At 41.5% G+C, this 20,624-nt stretch overlaps 2 long non-coding RNA genes and 1 pseudogene across 2 annotated transcripts in view; 2 read left to right on the forward strand and 1 right to left on the reverse strand.

The window, feature by feature from the left end:
- The window catches only part of LOC132683374 (uncharacterized), a 54,126-nt gene extending 48,176 nt beyond the window's left edge, over positions 1-5,950 (forward strand). The window contains exon 5 of the long non-coding RNA XR_013549767.1: positions 5,863-5,950. This is a non-coding gene — a long non-coding RNA (uncharacterized LOC132683374). The remainder of the gene's footprint in view (positions 1-5,862) is intronic.
- The window catches only part of LOC144612761 (uncharacterized), a 33,257-nt gene extending 15,542 nt beyond the window's left edge, over positions 1-17,715 (reverse strand). The window contains exons 1-2 of the long non-coding RNA XR_013549768.2: positions 17,572-17,715; positions 4,993-5,261 (exon numbers count right to left, since the gene is read on the reverse strand). This is a non-coding gene — a long non-coding RNA (uncharacterized LOC144612761). The remainder of the gene's footprint in view (positions 1-4,992; positions 5,262-17,571) is intronic.
- LOC132684267 (ATP synthase F(0) complex subunit k, mitochondrial pseudogene) lies at positions 581-763 on the forward strand (annotated as a pseudogene).
- Positions 17,716-20,624: the final 2,909 nt, after the last annotated feature.

Consider the following 20,624-nt stretch of genomic DNA (forward strand, 5'->3'; position numbering starts at 1 on the left):
AAGTCACACGGAGAAAGACAGATACCATATGTTTTCACTCCTATGTGGATCTTGAGAAACTTAACAGAAGACCATGGGGGAGGGGAAGGGGAAAAAAAAGTTAGAGAGGGAGGGAGGCAAACCATAGGAGACTCTTAAAAACTGAGAATAAACTGAGGGTTGATGGGGGGTGGGAGGGAGAGGAAAGTGGGTGATGGGCATTGAGGAGGGCAACTGTTGGGATGAGCACTGGGTGTTGTAAGGAAACCAATTTGACAATAAATTTCATATTAAAAAAATAAAAAAATAAAAAGCTTGCATAGATTACGATCACTTTTGTAGACTCTATCTGCAATGTCATAGTCAGAAGGGTGTGTGTGTGTGTGTGTGTGTGTGTGTGTATGTATGTATGTGTGATAAGAACACCACTATATATTCCTCCAGATGCAGGACAATCTGATACTTTTTAAAACATCAATACTGGGAAGGCAGAGTGTGTCCATATTGAGACCCACAGAATCCAGTTTACAGGGCTTCTTCCAGCTGGGCCAAGAGGTAGCTGTGTATGGGCTGCAGAATCTGTGTCTTTTGCGAGATTGAAATCATGGCAGTACCAGAAACTGATGCCCAATTCCATTTCACTGGTATTAAAAAATAGTCCAATACTCCCACAGGGAGAATGAATTGTGTACTGGCCACATGCAGTGGCATTGCTTTGGTAGTTTTATACTTGAAGTTAAGGTCTAAAAAACCTCCAGCTATGAAAGCCACATATGAACTCTAAACAGTAGGTACCTCATCTGTTAAGTTCCCATGCCTGGACAAGCTAATGTCAACTCACCATGTGATAATCAGTTTGTACAATAAATTATGAACCTGGAAAAACAGAATCCAGTTTACATTTTTCATCACTTTCCCACTTGGTTGTCTCTAGGTTTTCATAGAACAATGGTTATCAGGCCCTAATTGATATCTCCCTCCATGTGGTGGGCACTCAGTACAAGAAATGCTTCTACTGTCTATCTGGTCCCTCTCTGATTCCTCCCCAGAGAGGAGGACTCCTCTTACCAGTGACTTTGTGACAGGAACCAGGCAAAGAGAGCTCAGTCCTTTCCTCTACCCTTATTCTAGAGAGTCAACTGCCCAAAGAAATCAAGCTTTCTGTTCTGATTCTCAGTACTATAAGTTTTTCAAGAAGAGAGCTCCATATGGAAAAGCTTTTGGTCATCCAGATGAGCTTGTGACAGATGGGTAGTTCTGCTTGATTCTGGAGTATAGTATTAGGAAGTCCCTTCTTGCTGCACCTAAACCACATTCACCAACCTAGCCTTTACCAGCAAAAGAGCTTATACATTGGGCTCCATCTATCTGACTGTTCTTTGTATTTTACTTAGTTCAGACCTGGGTTGGGGAAAATGCGTATATTTATCAGCTCCCTAAAACCCCAATATGTTTTTGTAGACTCAGTTGATATTACCCATGGACCACCTTGTATATGCCACAGCAGGACAGATGGCAGTATCTAATCAATGGCCTTTGATCCTTCAGGGAAAGGCCCAATAATCAATGGATCTCCAAGATAAAAGCCTTCGCTTACAGTGTTTGCTAATTTCCATGGTGCACATACCTACACCATGGCTGGTATCAAGCTACGCTTGGGACATCATCGAAAAGACTTGGGAGATGTTCGCAATCTGCTCTCTCCAGCCAAAGAAGAGCCAACTGAGCCAACCTGTTGTACCTCTTTAGAGCCAGGGAACACTTCCTTCCACAGGAGCAGATGCCCCTGGCGCATGGCCAGATGCACACCTCTGAGCTGGAATTTCTGTTTGGTGATAGTTTGCTGCCCCGAGAACTGCAACTTCAGGGAAAGGTCAAGCTTTTGTTCCATATTCAGTGGCAAGTCTACTGTCGGCTCAATACATAATTAAAGGAAACAAGATGAGAACAAGGTTACCTTGTAACCTCCTTGCAGGAGGCCACACCAGAAGCCAGCCCAGCATGGATTAGGACTTTCTAAGTTCCTGCAGTGACACATTTCCTTACTCGCATTTTGGAGCTCGGTAATCACTTCTCCATCACATAAGAGAGGTCATTTTTTCTGTCCCTTGCCCTCATTTTCTAACCAACAGAAACACCAGAATTTGGATTCTGTGGAGTGGTTGAATGATCGTGGACTGGTTGCTTACACCATCTTGATCCTAACTTTCCATATTTGAGAAAATGGAGATTGTGATATTCTTCCCAGAGGTTGTTGGAAATATTATAAAGGATGTTTCTAAAACTGTTAACATAGTGCGTTGCTTGCAGCAGGCACACAATAAATAGCAGACATGCAATCACCCTTGTGCTGGTGGCAGGGGGCACACATTCAACCCGAGGGGAAGGGGTGGCGAGTAGAGCTCAGCAGATGCAGTTCCTTTCGATTCCATCCCCTCAGTTTGTGCTGTTTACATTAGTTTTGTCTACTTGGCCAGATACTACATATCTGTTCTCCTTCCAGTTCCACCTTCTCCTGAGGCTTCTTCTCAGAAGTCATCACTATTAAGGGGTCACAGGAACTATAAGCAGAAGTGTAAGCAGAAGGACTCTTGCTTCCAGCAATGGATAAAGGAAATTGTCTTTAACATGCATGTCTATACTGTTAGCATGTCATATTTTAAAATACGCATTTTAAGAAGGGCCTGAGTGGTTCAGTCGGTTAAACATCTGGCTCTTCATTTTGGCTCGGGTGATGATCTAATGGTTCCTGCATTCGAACCCCGCGTTGGGCTCTGCGCTGACAGTGGAGAGCCTGCTTGGGATTCTTTCACTCCCTCTCTCTCGCTCTCTCTCTGCCCCTTTACTGCTTGCATGCTCTCTCTCTCTCTCAAAATAAATAAAATTTTAAAGTATGCATTTTAAGGGCATGCATTCTATTCCATTTAGTAGACACAGCATATTTTGTCATAATTATTTAACTAGACCCTCAATTAGGTTGTGTCACTATTAGGGAAAAATACTTCCTTGAACATCTATATGCAAAAATTCTTGCCTACATTCAGATTATATCATATATATATATATATATCTATATATATATATATCTATCTCATATATATATATATATATCTCATATATATCACATATATAACATATATCACATATATCATATATATATATGTGTATATATATATAATATATATATATATATATATATATATATATATATATAACAATACAGCCAATAGGAAATGCATGCCTATAAGAAACACTTCTGAAGCCATTCCAAGCCCTATCCTACGAAAGTTAGACAATTTTCTTCATAGTCAACCCACAGCAATCTTCTAGACTCATTCCCTCCTCCCTCAATACTTCTCTCATTATTTTTGTATACAACTTCCTAAAATAATCCAGAAGATCCAGAACTAAAAGTTACCTCAGGATCTTAGTAAATCTGTTTCTTAGGTTGGGTTCCCCAAGAAGCTCCATGAAACAAAGATTCAAGGGCAAGTGGTTTATCTGGAGTTAAAAGACTGGGAAGGTGACATAGGAAGAGCAGGAAGCCACTAAAGGATGCTTATTAAGCCAATTACCACTATGTGTAACTGGCACTTAGTACCCTGAATCACTTGGAGAATCACTTGGAGCTGGTGTAGACATCTGCCTCAGATATATCCGACCCTAGGGACAGGGGACCCGGGGTATTTATTCACCAAATCCTGTCAGTCACTGACTGACAGCCCCTGTTGGAAGGCATTAATACCCTGGCATTTCCAGCGACACAGGTGGCAATGTGGCTTTTGTGGCCAGGGAAAGCCCTCGGGCAAAGGAATGCAGGTATTGGTAGTTGGAAGACTGCTGGCATGCACCGAAGTTGTAGGAGAGAGGGCAAAGGGCTGAGATTCCAACAGAATCTTCTAGAATCTACCCTTAGAGAACACACAGCTGACTTCTGGAATGTGGTTGGTGCTTTAAGTTGTGACAAGCCAGTCCTTAAAAGAGAACATTCATGATCTAAAGTCTATGCTCTCTACCATATTCATATTGGCAAGCTATGAAAATAGACCATAGCACAACAAGGGAAAGTGGATACAGCTTTACATCTAGGAAGATGACAATTATTAATTTAATAAGCATTTATAGGGATCCTTTTAGTCTGCCAGACTCAATAATAAGCACTGGAATACAAAGATGAATTCAACACAACCCCTGCCTGTAAGGAGCTTACTTTACAATCAGGTGAAAGAGGCAGAACTCTCAAAACAGAAGGTGGGATCTGAGGGGAGAGGACACCTGTGGCCTGCTATCCAGGTACATGACCCGGAAAACAGCAATGCCCTAGAGATTAAATACCTGCTGCGTAAGTCTGGGCAGACAAAGCCTCAGAGGACCTCACAAAATCCACCAGCCACAGACAGCATGGTCCAGAAGTGGAGACTGATTCCACACAACCCCCAGAGGTGCTGCAGGATGAGAATCACGTCCCCAGAGGGGCACAAAACCAACAGAGAGAGCTATTAGGTATGAAGGGTGTTTGTCATGAGACTGAGGAATGCTGGGCATGACCTGAGAGCAGGATGGATGGTTTAGTGACCCCAGAGCTAGCAGACAGCAAATAAGAACCAGATGCCTACCTCTGCCCCCCCCCCCCCCGCACCCCAAAGTCTTCCAGGGACTGGGATAGAGCCAGAGAAATTGGGAGGAAGGCAACCTGGATTGACTTAGAGTTCTATCTCCAGCAGAATGAGGTCTTGTCAAATAAATTCTTTTGAGTTATGGACAAACTAAGCAGGGACATCTCCCACATACTCCAGTTTGTGGTTTTAAAGTTATACATATTGCCCAGTAGTTCCCCTAATTACATGTTGTTCTCATCAATGAATCTCCCAGAGCGAAGTAGAGAGAGTAGAGCTTTTGCAGGCAGGCAGACTTGTATTCAAGTCCTAACTCTCTGGATTCCAGTCCCTACTTCATGTGTGATGACAGGCAAATTAACAGTATTTAAACCCTTTTGAGTATCAGGTGCCTCACCTGTAGAGTGGTGGTTAGTAGGAGGATTAGAAGACAAGACAGAAGATCATTTCCAGGGGAGTCTGAGCAGAGGAGGCCTCCAGCAGGGACTGGTGTGATAGTTGTGATTCTTGGCTTCCCGTACTGCAGAGTGATGTCGCCATGGCTCACAGACGAAGGGGAAGGAAACCTGATGGATGGGCCACCATGGCTCCGCCTAGGCTGGGTGACGTTGTGAGGACATCATAGACTTCATGGAAATATTCCAGATGCACAGGCCGAGAGGGGAGCTTGGAAAGGAAAGGTTCTGTTAGAGGAGACGGACAAGAAACCTTCTACAAGAAGCTGTCGCGTCATCTCACCTTTTGTTTCGCAGATGCAATTATATCAACTCGCAAAGGTGAGAGAAGTGCCACAGACCAACAAGCATTTCCAAAGAATAAAAAGTTTTCATATATATGTATATTTGTATATATGTATATCACACCAGTTTTTTTAATTTTTTGTTTGTGTTTTTATTTTTTTTAATGTTTATTTTTGAGAGAGAGAGAGAGAGACAGAGCATGAGCCAGGGAGGGGCAGAGAGAGAGGGAGACACAGAATCTGAAACAGGCTCCAGGTTCTGAGCTGTCAGCACAGAGCCCGACGCGGGGCTCGAACTCACAAAATGTGAGATCATGACCTGAGCTGAAGTCGGACGCCTAACTGCTTAACCGACTGAGTCCCCCAGGTGCCCCTGTATCACACCAGTTTTAAGGTAATGAGTGAGCATCGTGAATTCCAATTTTCATTCTGAGAAAAACTAAGTAGAATGTATCCTTTTTGTATACATGCTTACATGTCTAAAGATTTAGGAGTTTAACAAGATACTCTTTTTTTCCCCTTTTTCAGTTATATCCAGATGTTTTTAATCTATGCAAAGTAATGATGGATACGTGCTACATCCTTCAACTGATTTGCAAGATATATTTACATAAAATAAAGGAGTTTTAAAAACAAAATTCTTTCAAAACAATTTTTTTACCACATCTTTTGGCCTGGAAAATTATTTGTCTATTATTTTTCTCTTTGGAGTTAAGATATTCAAACTGTAGAAATATTGTTAACATAGGACAAATCAAGTCTCAGAAAATTTGGAAATAATGGCCTTCTGCAATATATGTAAAAATATGATACACAGTGTCTGTCTTATAGGTAGTGCTTAGCAAAAGTTGTCTTCCTCCCTTCCTCCCCCACTGATGGGGGCCATATGAGAAAGAACCCACTTTCTCATTATTCCTGCATATGGGCTTTCCCATTCTTAGTCTGCCTGTCTCCAGATGTTTCTGCTTAAGCTGCACCAGGTCCTGGGAATGCAGAGAAGACTCGATCCCTGCCCGAAGAAGCTGACAGCTATAGAGGGAGAAGGGCATGTAAACCTTGGACAGACTGTCAGTCTGACACTCACCAGTCTAGATTTAATTCCACAGTTTCCTGTTGTATTAGACAATAGTCTTCTTACCGGGCTCCTGCTGGCTTTCTTCTTCCTCGGGCCACCTGGTTCAATGAATGGCGTCAGCTCTTGGTAAATTGGGCCTGCCTCACACAAGTCCTTCAAACCCTAAAGTAAAAAAGACTAACAGCTCCGTGGTTAGGCTTGATAGATTCCTGGAAATGGCTTCCTAAATACAGGAGAATCTGCTCCTGAATTGAAGAGGGAATATTTTTAATAAATCAATGACTCCAGATTCAAAGGAAGAAAGAAAAGAAAGAAAGAGAAGAAAGAAAGAAAGAAAGAAAGAAAGAAAGAAAGAAAGAAAGAAAAAAGAAAGAAAAAGGAAAAATGCAATGAGTTTATATGTAGCAAAGATAGATGCCTACTCAAAATTTAGACCTTAGGAAACAAATTCTCTTTCATTTTTACCCATCAAATCTTTGATTTAGTAAACATTCCTGCCTTGGGACAGCCGCTGCATAGGCACTGAGGTAAAATGAGTTAGACATGGTGCCTGCCCTCAGAGAGTTCATGGCCAGGTAGAGAAGAAAGGCGAGTCAACAGGCATCAGAGGAGACTGCAGTGAGGGCAGCGGCAGAGAACATTGACTGAGGATTGTCTCAATCAATTTAGCAAAATGTGCTCTTTCACAGTGTGCCATGGCCAAAGTTATCTCCGTACTATAAGAGAGGTCATCTGGGCACAGAGAATAAGAATATATTTTTCCTGATTGCAATTTGGCTCCCAAGTGAGGTGGAAGGGAAGTGGTATGTTTTAATATTTACATTCTTTCTGCTAATATGCTATAAGCTCATTGAGAAACTGGTCTCAACTTGACAGTCTCCTGGACTCTATTCTGTGTCCCTGAGGACATCTCAAGAAATGGCAACAATGGGACTATCTTTGGCATTATCACATCTCCTCCTGAAAGAGTCTGATTTTTAGAACTTTTTTAAGTTTATTTATTTACTTTGAGAGAGAGAGAGAGAGAGAGAGCACAAGCAGGAGGAACAGAGAGAGAGGGATAGAGAGAGAATGCCAAGCAGACTCTGCTTTGTCAGCACAGAGCCTGATGTGGGGTTCGAACTCAGGTCATGGTGAGATCATGACCTGAGCCAAAATCAAGAGTCAGATGCTTAACCGACTGAGCCACCCACGCGTGCCCCTGTTTTTTGCCCACATTAAATGGAAGCTTATTCCTTTGTATTTCCAGCCTTGGTCCATTTGTATCCCCCTAACAATTGGTGCTTAGCCCTAGCTCCTTGCTTGTCACCGTCCTCAGTCTGGATTAGATCAAGTAGAAAGTCTTCACCTTTATTTCTTCCTTTCAAAGGTGTGCCCACTGAGCCTGTTTACTCTACACTGGGAATGATGAGCTGAGGGGCTGAGGAGACTTTCCCAACTGATTCCAACTCGGAGAAATAATTGATGGGGCACATCCTCTCTTTTGGGCTCCTGCCCTGTCGAAAGTAGGAAGCTGACCTGTATGGTGCACCTGTATGGTGCTGGGGATGGAAATGGAGTTGGAAGAAAAGATCCAGGAGAGGCCCTATAACCTGTGGCAGAATGGGAAAACAGGAGAGACCAGCAGCTGGAGGTGGGCCTATGGGGCAAAAGTAGAAGCTAGAAGGATGTTTCATCAATCAGGTAGAACTCAGCACGCAGAGGCAATACATAAAAAATGAGATTAAAAGTGCTTTTTTAAGGGGAGCCTGGGTGGCTCAGTTGGTTAAGCGCCACATTGGCTCAGGTCTCGTGGTTCGTGAGTTTGAGCCCTGCATTGGGCCTGTGCTGACAGCTCAGAGCCTGGAGCTTGCTTGGATCCTGTGTCTCCTCTCCCTCTGCCCCTCCCCACTCATGTTCTATTTGTCTTTCTCTCTCTCTCTCAAACATAGGAACACCTGGGTGGCTCAGTTGGTTGAGCAGCTGACTTCGGCTCAGGTCATGATCTCATGGTTTGTGAGTTCAAGCCCTGCATCAGGCTCTGTGCGGACAGCTCAGAGCCTGAAGCCTGCTTCAGATTCTGTGTCTCCCTCTCTCTTTCTGCCCCTCCCCTGCTCACACACTCTCTCTCTCTCTCTCTCCAAGGATAAACATTAAAAAAATTTTTTAATAAAAATAAGCATAAAAAATAGTTTATAAAAAAAGTGCTTTTAAAAAAACATAAAGTTCTTTGAATAACATTTTTAAATTAAAAAAATCAAGTTTAAACTATTTTGCTTTGAAACCGACAGCTGTTTATAACATTTTTGGTAAGGATGAAGGCTCATTTGCAAATTATGTAAACATATATTGAGGGTTTTTTTTTTAATTTAATTTTTTTTAATTTACATCCAAATTAGTTAGCATATAGTGCAAAAATGATTTCAGGAGTAGATTCCTTTTTTTTTTTTAATATGAAATTTATTGTCCAATTGGTTTCCATACATCACCCAGTGCTCATCCCAACAGGTGCCCTCCTCAATGCCCATCACCCACTTTCCTCTCCCTCCCACCCCCCATCAACCCTCAGTTTATTCTCAGTTTTTAAGAGTCTCTTATGGTTTGGCTCCCTTCCTCTCTAACCTTTTTTTTTTTTCCTTCCCCTCCCCCATGGTCTTCTGTTAAGTTTCTCAAGATCCACATAGGTGTGAAAACATATGGTATCTGTCTTTCTCTGTATGACTTATTTCACTTAGCATAACACTCTCCAGTTCCATCCATGTTGCTACAAAAGGCAAGATTTCATTCTTTCCCATTGCCATGTAGTATTCCATTGAGTATATAAACCACAATTTCTTTATCCATTCATCAGTTGATGGACATTTAGGCTCTTTCCATAATTTGGCTGTTGTTGAAAGTGCTGCTGTAAACATTGGGGTACAAGTGCCCCTATGCATCAGCACTCTTGTATCCCTTGGGTAAATTTCTAGCAGTGCTATTGCTGGGTCATAGAGTAGATCTATTTTTAATTTTCTGAGGAACTTCCACACTGTTTTTTTCCAAGTGGCTGCACCAGTTTGCATTCCCACCAACAGTGCAAGAGGGTTCCCGTTTCTCCACATCCTCTCCAGCATCTATAGTCTCCTGATTTGTTCATTTTAGCCACTCTGACCGGCGTGAGGGGATATCTGAGTGTGGTTTTGATTTGTATTTCCCTGATGAGGAGCAACATTGAGCATCTTTTCATGTGCCTGGTGGACATCTGGATGTCTTCTTCAGAGAAGTGTCTATTCATGTTTTCTGCCCATTTCTTCACTGGGTTATTTGTTTTTTAGGTGTGGAGTTTGGTGAGCTCTTCATAGATTTTGGATATGTCTGATATGTCATTTGCCAATATCTTTTCCCATTCCGTCGGTTGCCTTTTAGTTTTGTTGATTGTTTCCTTTGCAGTGCAGAAACTTTTTGTCTTCATGAGGTCCCAATAGTTCATTTTTGCTTTTAATTTGCTTGCCTTTGGGGATGTGTCAAGTAAGAAATTGCTGCGGCTGAGGTCAAAGAGGGTTTTTCTTGCTTTCTTCTCTAGGGTTTTGATGGTTTCCTGTCTCACATTCAGGTCCTTTATCCATTTTGAGTTTATTTTTGTGAATGGTATAAGAAAGTGGTCTAGTTTCATTCTTCTGCATGTTGCTATCCAGCTCTCCCAGCACCATTTGTTAAAGAGACTGTCTTTTTTCCATTGGATATTCTTTCCTGCTTTGTCAAAGATTAGTTGGCCTTACATTTCTGGGGGTAATTCTGGAGTTTCTATTCTATTCCATTGGTCTAGGAGTAGATTCCTTAGTGCCCCTTACCCATTTAGCCCATCCCCCCTCCCAGACCCCCTCCAGTAACCCTCCGTTTATTCTCCATATTTGTGAGTCTATTGAGGGTTTTTTAATGTTCAATTGTTCAGTTTGAGAGACAGAGAGAGAGAGAGAGAGAGCAGGGGAGGGGCAGAGAGAAAGGGAGAGAGAATCCCAAGCAGGGATTCTCACTGTTAGAGCAGAGCCCGACGTGGGGCTAAATCTCATAAACTGTGAGATCATGACCTGAGCTGAAATCAAGACACTCAACTGGCTGAGCCACATAGATGCAGCATATATTGAATTGTTTAAAATATCACCTCAGGTTCTAGGGTGGAGTTGTTTATGAATTTAGGGGAGGGGTGAGAGCTTCCCAGAATACTTTTTTTTTCTAATTAAAAAAAGGTTTTTATACTGCTGTGTGAATATAGTGTGACCACAGTGTTGCTTTTTTGGGTTTTGCTCTGTGGAAGGAATAGAGGCACCCCTCCAAGGAGGAGAGGAGTAATGCTGTGTTTTTCTCGCTCTGCTCACAGTTCTTCCTCAGTTTAATGAATGGCAATAAGACTAAAATAACAGAGAGCAACTGTGGATTGCTATAAGTACATCTATGTTACTCCATTGCAGAGTTAAGCTTCATATAAGCTTAGAGACTTCAATGGAAAATCAAAAAAGGGAGAGAAAAACGTCAAGGCTCTGTCTATAGAAAGATACAGGAAATTTTAGGAAACATCAATGAGGCTTAGTCAATAAGATGCTTAAAATATACATAGGAGTTTATTTCTTTAAATTTGGCTCTATACAAATAGCACATTTATAGTGTTCCATAATGTTCATTTTTTAAATAATATATTTCATAAGATGATGGCTGGGTAAAAAGCAAAGCTTCTTTACCACTTCACTTTCTTGCTATGTACTTTCTTTCTCTCTCTCTCTTTTTTTTAAGTTTATTTATTTTGAGAGAGAGAGAGAGCAAGTGGGGGAGAGGCAGAGAGAGAGAGAGAATGCCAAGCAGGCTCCTTGCTGAGCCAGATGCAGGGTTTGATCTCACAAACCATGAGATCAGGACCTGAGCCGAGATCACCAAAACTAAGACACCTCAAATGACCTCAAGTTAGGATATGCAAATTGCAGGAACACTCTGTAAAGAGTTGGGCTTAGCAGACACTTAAGTGATAAATTTGCAACCTAAATATGAAGTGACCAAAGATATAAAGTAAATGCTTATCTGATTAATGTCAGTCACATAGTGATCAAACCATCTCAAAGATTGAACTTAACACAGAAGAACCAGTCCCATTGAGCTCTAAAGGCAGTCAACATGACTGAATCAACATGAACTGAAGTCCCTGCAAAAATAATTTTGGGAGTCAAATGGGGCTTCTATGGGGATTAATTGTCAGAGTTGGACTCAAAATCAAAGCAGCCTCTGAGAAAAATTCAATTCCCTGACATGGAGAATGTGTTTTTTGTGGTTATTGTTCTGAGATATGCGTGGATAATTCAACACTGTAGGCAGAGTTCATTCTTTGGAATACCATATCTTGGAAGAGGCTAGACAAGAAACCCATATCCTCCTCCCTTGCTCTTATGGATGCTTGCTTTAGGAATCCAGCCACCATGCCGTGAGGAAGCCCAAGCAATCCCAGGCAGAGACCACACTGGGAGCCACAGAAAGGCACTCTGGCCACTGAGCCCCGCTGAGGCCCTAATCAAGGGCATCAACTGCCAGACATGTTGAATGGAGACACCTCGGATGATTCCAGCACCAAATCATTGAGTCCTCCCAGCTGAGAAACCCCAGACACATAGGGCAGAAAAGAAGCTGTCTTGCCATACACTGTCTGATTAATTGACACAGAATATACAAGTATAATAAAATGGCTGTTCTATCCCATTTAGGGTGTTTTTTGAGGGGCAGGGAGGTAATTATGCAGCAACAATAACTACAATATTCAGTATCCTCAAGTCCCCCATGCCAAAGACCCTCTGTTATAGTATCCAGAGAATAAATCTCCAGTCTTCATCCAGGATCGAGGAGAGGCAAATGGCAGTCATTTGAATTGGAGGAGGGGTCCGGAATCTCAGGATCTAACTGTTTTTTTAGTGTACGTTCAGTGAATCTTGTCTTTAACCACACGCATACTATTCACTTCTAGAGTCATGGTGCCATCGAATCCTGAGCTCATCGACAGTTCTGCTCAGATTTTTTTCTTATCTGCCAGCTCAGAATTTAGCTTTCTCTGGTCCACTATTACCAGCCATCACTCCTTTAGTATCCCAGTTTCCAAAATGTCGTTGCCATGGTCTTCTCCTCCATTTCTTTTTCTTGTGAATTTATGCTTTAAAAATCACCTTATTGGGGTGCCTGGTTGGATGAGTCAGTTAAGCATCTGGCTTCAGCTCAGTTCATGATCTCATGGCTCATGAGTTCGAGCCCCACATGGGGGTCTCTGTTGCACAGAGCCCACCTCAGATCCCCTGTTCCCCTCTGTCTGCCCCTCCCCTGCTCTCTCTCTCTTTCAAAAATAAACATTTTTAAAAATCACCTTATTGATGTTTTAGTGGGATTTGGGGAGAAAATGGAATTAAATACATATGTGCAATTTAGCATCTCTAATTGGAATATTACTTTTTTATGTCTTTTATGGGTATACTGACTCCCTTTACTTTTATTTATTTGAGTAAAATAAATACCTCAAGAGTACTGGATACAAAATGTCTTGTGCTTTGTTGGAAAATAGCAATGACAACAACATCAACAACAAAAATCTTTTTACTCTCTCTTTTCAAATATTTCAGTTCTGAAATTTGCCCAAATTCATGAGTCTGAATGATGGGGGAAACAAAAGCAGAAGGAAATGATAGATAAAATTAAATTTCCTTATAACCTACAGCCCATTGACAAATACTTGAGACAGGCAGAGTAGGACATTCCTCCAAGAACTCCCAAGTGTATTAATGTTAATGCCTTGCTCAAGGGAAAAATAAATTTAACTTGACAATAGCCAGGCTTCCAAGATCCTGTGAGTTTTCTTTGGCACAGGAAAATCCTTCTGGAAACTTCCCCTTACCTTTACCTCCCTCAACTCTCAAGTATATAATCAGTCACTTCTCACAATCCCAGGGCAGCAATTTCTGCCCACAGGTCCTGTCCCCATGCTTTAATAAAACTACCTTTTTGCACCAAAGATACCTCAAGAATTCTTTCTTGGCTGTTGGCTCCAGACCCTGACATTTTCCCCATAATGAAAGCTCCCCTTTCTCTAGTTCCAACCCTCATCAACAATTTTGTGTACAATCTGTGTACATTTGTGTACAATCTGTGTTGCATATTCATAAGAAGCTATAAAAACACAGGCTCATTCCTGAAGAAGACAACCTAATATAGAAAACAATGTAGAAAAAACACAAAGACTGCCAAAGAACATGTCATAGTTGTAAATAGGTAGAATGGATGAAATATTTACAGAATGAATGGCCAGGGGTTGACTACACCAGTGAGTGGTTTGGGCCATGAAGTCAAGAAAGTGTGAGGTTTTTTCTGTGGTCATAGCTGTTACCACTTATTAGGACCACTGACATGCCCCTCCCTGCCCCTACGGATAGGGCCTCAAAGGATGGTGTTTCTACTGTTGGACTCTTTGGAAACAGGAAGAGTCTCCCTCTCTTATTCTCTCTGCCTTAGCAGAAATGAAAATTCCTCCCTGGAGGATGCTATTCTCTAACCTCAGTTCTGAGTCACACCTTGTCCATTCCTTGCCGCAGGCCTTCCTCGGTGTCTCCACTGGATGGGGCAAAGGGCCGCCTGGAGAAGCCATTGTCCACAAATAGAGTTAACCAGCACCTCTGCTCCCCCAATTCTTAATCTGCTAGAGTTGGGCAGCCATTCTTCTAGACTGTACCACATACTGACCCATTCCAAACCCTAATTCTTCTGTGCTTGGAAACCTCTCTCTCTTTCTCAAATTAAGAGTTGGGCATAGCTTGATGTGATTTTTCATGTCGTCCCACTAGCCAATGAACATTCAAGCATCTTATGATCGTGTGAGAACCACACCTGTTAATTTACAAGTATTTACTATCACAGATGTGAGATAGGTAGTCCTTAGAAGAATTATATGTGTTCAAGTATTTCAGGGTTTTTTTTTGTTTTTGTTTTGGGTGTTTTTAATGTTTATTTACTTATTTGAGAGAGAGAGAGAGCATGAGAAGGGGAGGGGCAGAGAGAGGGAGAGAGAGAATCCCAAGCAGTCTCCTTGCTGTCAGCTCAGAGCTTGATCCCACAAACCATGAGATCATGACCTGAGCTGAAATCCAGAGCCAAAGTGCTTAACTGACTGAGCCACACAGGTGCCCCTCAAGTATTTCATTTTTTAAAGTAAGCTTAGAATTTCTTTAAGTGTAACTGAAGCTAGTGCCACTTACTTTAAAAGTAGCACATAAAAAGCATTTTTGATAAAATATGCATCTCTGAGGCATATATTTTTGCAAATACTTTCCTGTATTTTAAAATATTTATTTAATCAAATGTAAGTGATTCAATGAGTATAAAAATAGTTGAAAAAAGAAGTTGAAGAAAGAAGAAACGCTTCAATGAGAGAAAAAATGACTAAGAGGGAAAGTGAAAGACTAAGACAAAGAAGACCCTCTTCAGAGGGTGGTGCACCAAAAACAAAAGCCAGGGAAATGCCACGTGACTCATGAAATGGAAGCACCTGATGATGTAACTAACAAGTCATAACCAAGGTAGAAGAATGTGATAGGAAATACATCAGCTTTCGGTGAACTTCAACATTGATCTCCCTCTACACACACCTTCCACTCCACCTGACTCCAGTGTAGTTCCCAGAGGAGACAGGACAGTTCTCTATACACTGCACACTTATTCAGAACCGGGGACAAAAACCAAATACCGTAACAAAAGATGTCCCTATTGCTCTTATCACTTAGGAAATTACAAGAGTTTTAGGAACTCTGGCCAGAGGTGGAGCTGAACACCGAAGTATATTTCTTATTCTATCACAATATCACATACATTATGTTCAAATGACAAATATAAATAATTAAAATTCAGTACTATTTTATTAATATGTTTCAACATGTTTAAGTTACGGTTTGTTACTCCAAGGTAAAAGGGACAATAAATCCTCATGTAAAACATCAAAGTTCTCCCTTATTTCTCTCTCAAGGGACATTCCCTGTTTAGAGGCAATCGCTGTTATTGTATATAGTTAGGTATATATCATTCCAGGCTTTTTCTCTGCATTTTATTGTGGGATCATTGAGTGTGATGGTCAAGAAAGAATTCTTGAAACATTTTATGGTGTAAGTTAGTAAGGTTATTTAAATAGCACAGGGACAGGACTCATGGACAGAAAGGGCTACACTTTTGCTGTAGGAGGCTGGTGGTTCTATGCTTAGTGCTCAAGAGGGAGGGACATTCAGAGAGTCTTAGATCATAAATGTCTTCCTCGAATTTCTACTCGGAAAACTACTTTCACAGGATTTCTCTGGTGCTTATCATTCAGCTCAACATTAACTATCGGTGAGATTTACAGGCAGTCATGAGACCCTTTAAGAATGTAACAACCAGCACGTATTTGATCCTTATCAAAACTATGCAGGCTATTAGGTCAGCCTTCCGGGCTAAAGATGAGCAATTTTCTGCTTCTATCCCTCATCAGTCTGAGTGTATGCACACCTGTGGTAGGCAGAATAAAGACCCGCCAAAGATGTTCACATCTTAATCCCTGAAATCTGTGAACAGGTTAGATTACACCCAGCAAAGGGAAACTGAGATGGCTAATCATCTGACACTAAAATATATATACCCTAAAATATATTATCTAGGTGGACCTAAGTAATCACAAGTTTCCTTAAATGTGGAAGAGGGAAACAGAAGAGCTCACAGTAACAAGATGTGAAAAAGACTCCACCTGCCATTGCCGACTTTGCAGATGGAAGAGGGCCAGGAGGAAGGAATGCGAACAACCTCTGGAAGCTGGAAATGGTAGGGAAACAAATTCTTTCCTGGAGCCTTCAGAAAGGAACACAACCCTGCCAACATCTTCATTTTAGCCCAGTGAGACTTCTTTAAGACTTCTGGCCTCCAGAGCTGTCAGATAATAAATTTATGTTGTTTTAAGCCACTAAATTTGTGCTAATTTGTTGCAGCAGCGAAAGGAAACTAATATAAAGACTTTGGGAATTCCTCAAGAAATGGCTCGCCCATATCACCCAACAGGGAAGTTGAGTTAACAAGCTTTACACACACACACACACACACACACAGGTTCCAGTCAGTTCTCTCTTGCAATCTCAATCATGAGCAGATAGACAAGAATCTCCAAACAGCTAATGAAAGAGAACAAAACAACATTTTTAAAAATCTTGGTGTTGTCAAATCATCTTCTCCTATAAGGCTTCTGGATTTTGTGAATTGACAAGCAAAACCTGCCCCCTTTTCCAACAAGGTGCTAAAATTACTTTCTTATGTTCTTTTCCAAATCTTATGATGTTTTCGTTTTTAAGTTTTAACTTTTAAATTCTGTCCTTTCTACCCATATTGAGCCTCAGCTGATGGTTTCAGCCTTCTAGGGCATATACATTTTATCAGTGCCATTATATCATGGTCTCCCCTATCCTGAATGATTCTAGCCCTCAAAGTTTTTAAAAAACAAGTGGGTTGATGATTATGAAAGTAAATTTTATTTTTTATTTTTTTTTAAAGAATGTTTTTATTATTTTTTTAACACTTATTTATTTTTGAGACAGAGCATGAACAGGGGAGGAGCAGAGAGAGAAGGAGACACAGAATCTGAAACAGGCTCCAGGCTCTGAGCTGTCAGCACAGAGCCCGACGCGGGGCTCGAACTCACGGACCATGAGATCATGACCTGAGCCGAAGTCGGACGCTTAACTGACTGAGCCACCCAGGCGCCCCTGAAAGTAAATTTTAAAAGTAAATTTTTAAAAATGTAAAAAATACTACTCAAAAAGTTTGAGTAGTATCAGTTTCATCATCAAAAGGATGATGATGATGATCAATATTTCCAACAGTCCTGCTCCTTGCCAATAATCTGTAACTACTTCTTTCCAATCATCCCATCTCTGAATTTCTGACTTGCCTTTTGTTCCCTCCTCGTGTCTCAAGCCCCAGGAATCCCAGTGAGGAATTCTGCTTTGCCTGGGAAGACCATCATCAGAAAAGGCCTGGGCAGGACAAGGATCTTGGAACTATAGTCATGAGTCCTGTGTCACCCTTGGCAACTACAACAAGTTTGATATAGCAGTGGTGCTGCCCCACACAGACACAAACATTTCTCCCTCTGGTTCCACCCTGCTGGGGGGTTTATTTACCAGGCCAGTATTCCAAACGGAAGCTCCATTCACTTCATCTCCCTTTCAGAGGGTGGCAGAAACACACCACAGGCCATCCATGAACTGGGTAGGCTTGTTAATCAAAATTTCTTTGGCTTCACGTAACGACAGGGGTGTGTTGAATAAAACTCCCAGAGTCAAGTGTTGGCTCAGCCTCCTTGAAAGGAAAACAGTAAAGCAGGAAAGGTATCCAACCGAGATAAAAGCTAAGTTAACAAATGATAGCATTTTCAAAACAAGTCATTGGGCTTGAACGCCCTGGAATGGAATAGAAGGGAGTGTCAGAGAAGAGCACAGGCTGAACTCAACCCTGTGGTCGACAGAAAGCAGGGGGGCTGACAGAAGACCTTGCTATAAGAAGACTGTCTTCCTGACAGTTTTCCCAAGAGCCCCCCCTGCCATTATCATACTGCTCTTCCTGTTTTCCCCACATTTCCTGTCTTCTTCACAAGTTGCATGCTGAGAGGACATGTTAGGCTATTGTTCTGAGGTTTAAATTATTTTCACTGTTTCGTTTAAGAAAATAATCTTTTGGAGAGAAACACAGAGCTGATTGAGAAGAGACCATCATTTTTAGCATGGACAAGGAGCAGTGACAAATGTGGACCAAATGTGATGATAGAAAGCTGTTCAGGGGCAGCGGGGGGGCACCTGGGTGGCTCAGTCGGTTAAGCATCCGACTTCAGCTCAGGTCATGATCTAGCGGTTTGTGTTCGAGCCCCGTGTCAGGCTCTGTGCTGACAGCTTGCTCAGAGCCTGGAGCCTGCTTCAGATTCTGTGTCTCCCCTCTGTCTCCCCCTCCCAGGCTCATGCTCTGTCACTTGCTGTCTCTCAATAATAAATAAATGTTAAAAAAAATAAAAAAAAAAAAGAAAGCTGTTTGGTGGTGGAGTCAAAATCAAGCTCATGCCTCTAAGGTCACACGCTTGCTCCTAAATCCTGGTCAAGCCTCCACTACAAATCACATGATAAAACACACATAGGTCATCTCTGAATCAAAGTCCTGAAGAAATATAGGTGGACCTTGGGGTATGCTGCAGAGAATTATCTCAATGCATGCTGTCTTGATACTTTCTCTGTGCCAGGCGTCGTGCTGAGTTGGAAAGGGCATAAAGATAGACAAGATACTATTGTACCCCCACGTTATCCAGCAGAGGAAATGGAAAAGCAGAAACATGTGACCCAGTCATAGAGAAAATTCAAAAGGATTTGGAACCTGTATTTATCAAAACTCTTTTTGGTCTCAAGGATGAACTTGAGGTAGCCTTCAAGAGAAGGTGGGTTTTATTGGTGCTATATGATAGAAAACCAAGTATTGAAAAAGGCAGTGACATAGTGGAGTCTCAGAGTCAACTGGAGCCGGGGACTTGAATGCTGCTAAGAACTTTTTTCCATCTCAAGCAACTGCATTTTTCTTTTCCTTTTTCTCTGTAGATCACCTCTGCTTCTCTAGTTGAGTATCCAATAACATTCAGCTATTTGCATTCTTCTTGATTCCAACTCTGAAAATGCTGGGAAGGGTCTCAATGATCCATCTTGATTCATGTTCCCACTTCTGACCAATCCATTGAGGAGAGAGGGCAGACTAATGTAAGAACACAGAAGCTCCAGTGAAAACCTCACAGCTACCCTCTTCACCTGGGTAAATGCCTCCGAGCTGTGCCTCTTACACTTACCTGGTTTCTCTGGGTTTTCTGGGGGTTTTGTTTCCTCATAGTCATATTCAGATTCTTCTTCTCTGCCCAGATCTTTCAAAATGATCTGTATGATTTGAACCATCTATTCTACAAGACAATGTCTCATGGATCTCCCACCTCCGTGCCATGAACATGGGCCATAGGCTCATGATGTATATCCACCCCTAGACTCCCAAGTGCCATGCACCCTTGCCTAGATAGTGAGATTACCCATTGAAAAAAAACACATGGATCATCCAGAGGCTGTTAGAATGTGGGTTTGGAGCCCAAAGAAGCATTAGGATTGAAGGCATTGATTTTAGGGAATTATCTGTCTGGAAATGATAGCTGAAGTTGTGAAAGTATATATAATTACTGAAGAAAAAAATAGCATGTGAGAAGAGAAGAGGACCAAAAAGAACTCGTAGTGTCCTACATATAATAGACAAAGGATAAGAAGCCTTCAGGTAAGAGACAGAAGATAAAGAAGAGGATGGGGATTTGACTGACTTAGATAACCAACTTGTGTTACACAGCAGACAACTCTTAACTATCCAATGGTTAGCACATGGTAGACCTTCCAGCTCCATGATTTCTCCCTACTTTTCTGTTTCTAGCCCTCAACTTCACTTCTTGAGGGCTGAGAAAGCATCAGGATCAATCTTATTTTGCTTCCATGCACCAAGCCTGATAAAAAAGATTGACCAGGTAGAAGAATAGCTAAGGTGCAAAGTAAAGAATTTTTACTTTCTTAGGTATGGATTTTTGTTCGTCCCTCCAATAATGCATTAAAATTTTATATGATTCTATAATTGCTGGGATTCTAAGCAACGAAGTGACAGACTTCCAAGTTTAGGAGACCAAGGTATGTAAGATTGCTTATTATTCTTCAGAAAGATCTTTCACTATAGGATATCCATTTTTATGTCACACTGTTGTCTTTTTATTTACACACTTGACATTTAAACCATAGCAGGAAATGAACAATCTACTGAGGAAAATATAAGTCTGTGTTTGTAACAGCATTCATCGCCTAACTGCTTTGGCCAATTTCCAAGCTTCTGAGTGTATGTCTAAGATGGCCGTGCCTAGAAGCTGTGAAAGGATATAACCATAAGTTAACAGGGTTGTTGGAGGTCATCAACAATTTCGATAAGGAGTTCCTCTCTCATTAATGATGTAAGGTCTTCTCTAAGGTTTTGAAAATGAAATCCTGTGGGTCAGATTGTGGTTCTTTGCCAAGCAAGGCTCATGTTCCATGATGTGTTTTTAGTAAACAGCTCATACCAGTTTTCTGCAAAGGCCATTTATCATCAGCTTCTGAAATTAGCAATAAAGGAAATCTGGTGCCTTTTA

This window comes from Panthera onca, chromosome C2 (assembly GCF_046562875.1).
Source record: "Panthera onca isolate mPanOnc1 chromosome C2, mPanOnc1 haplotype 2, whole genome shotgun sequence".
Lineage (NCBI taxonomy): Eukaryota > Metazoa > Chordata > Mammalia > Carnivora > Felidae > Panthera > Panthera onca.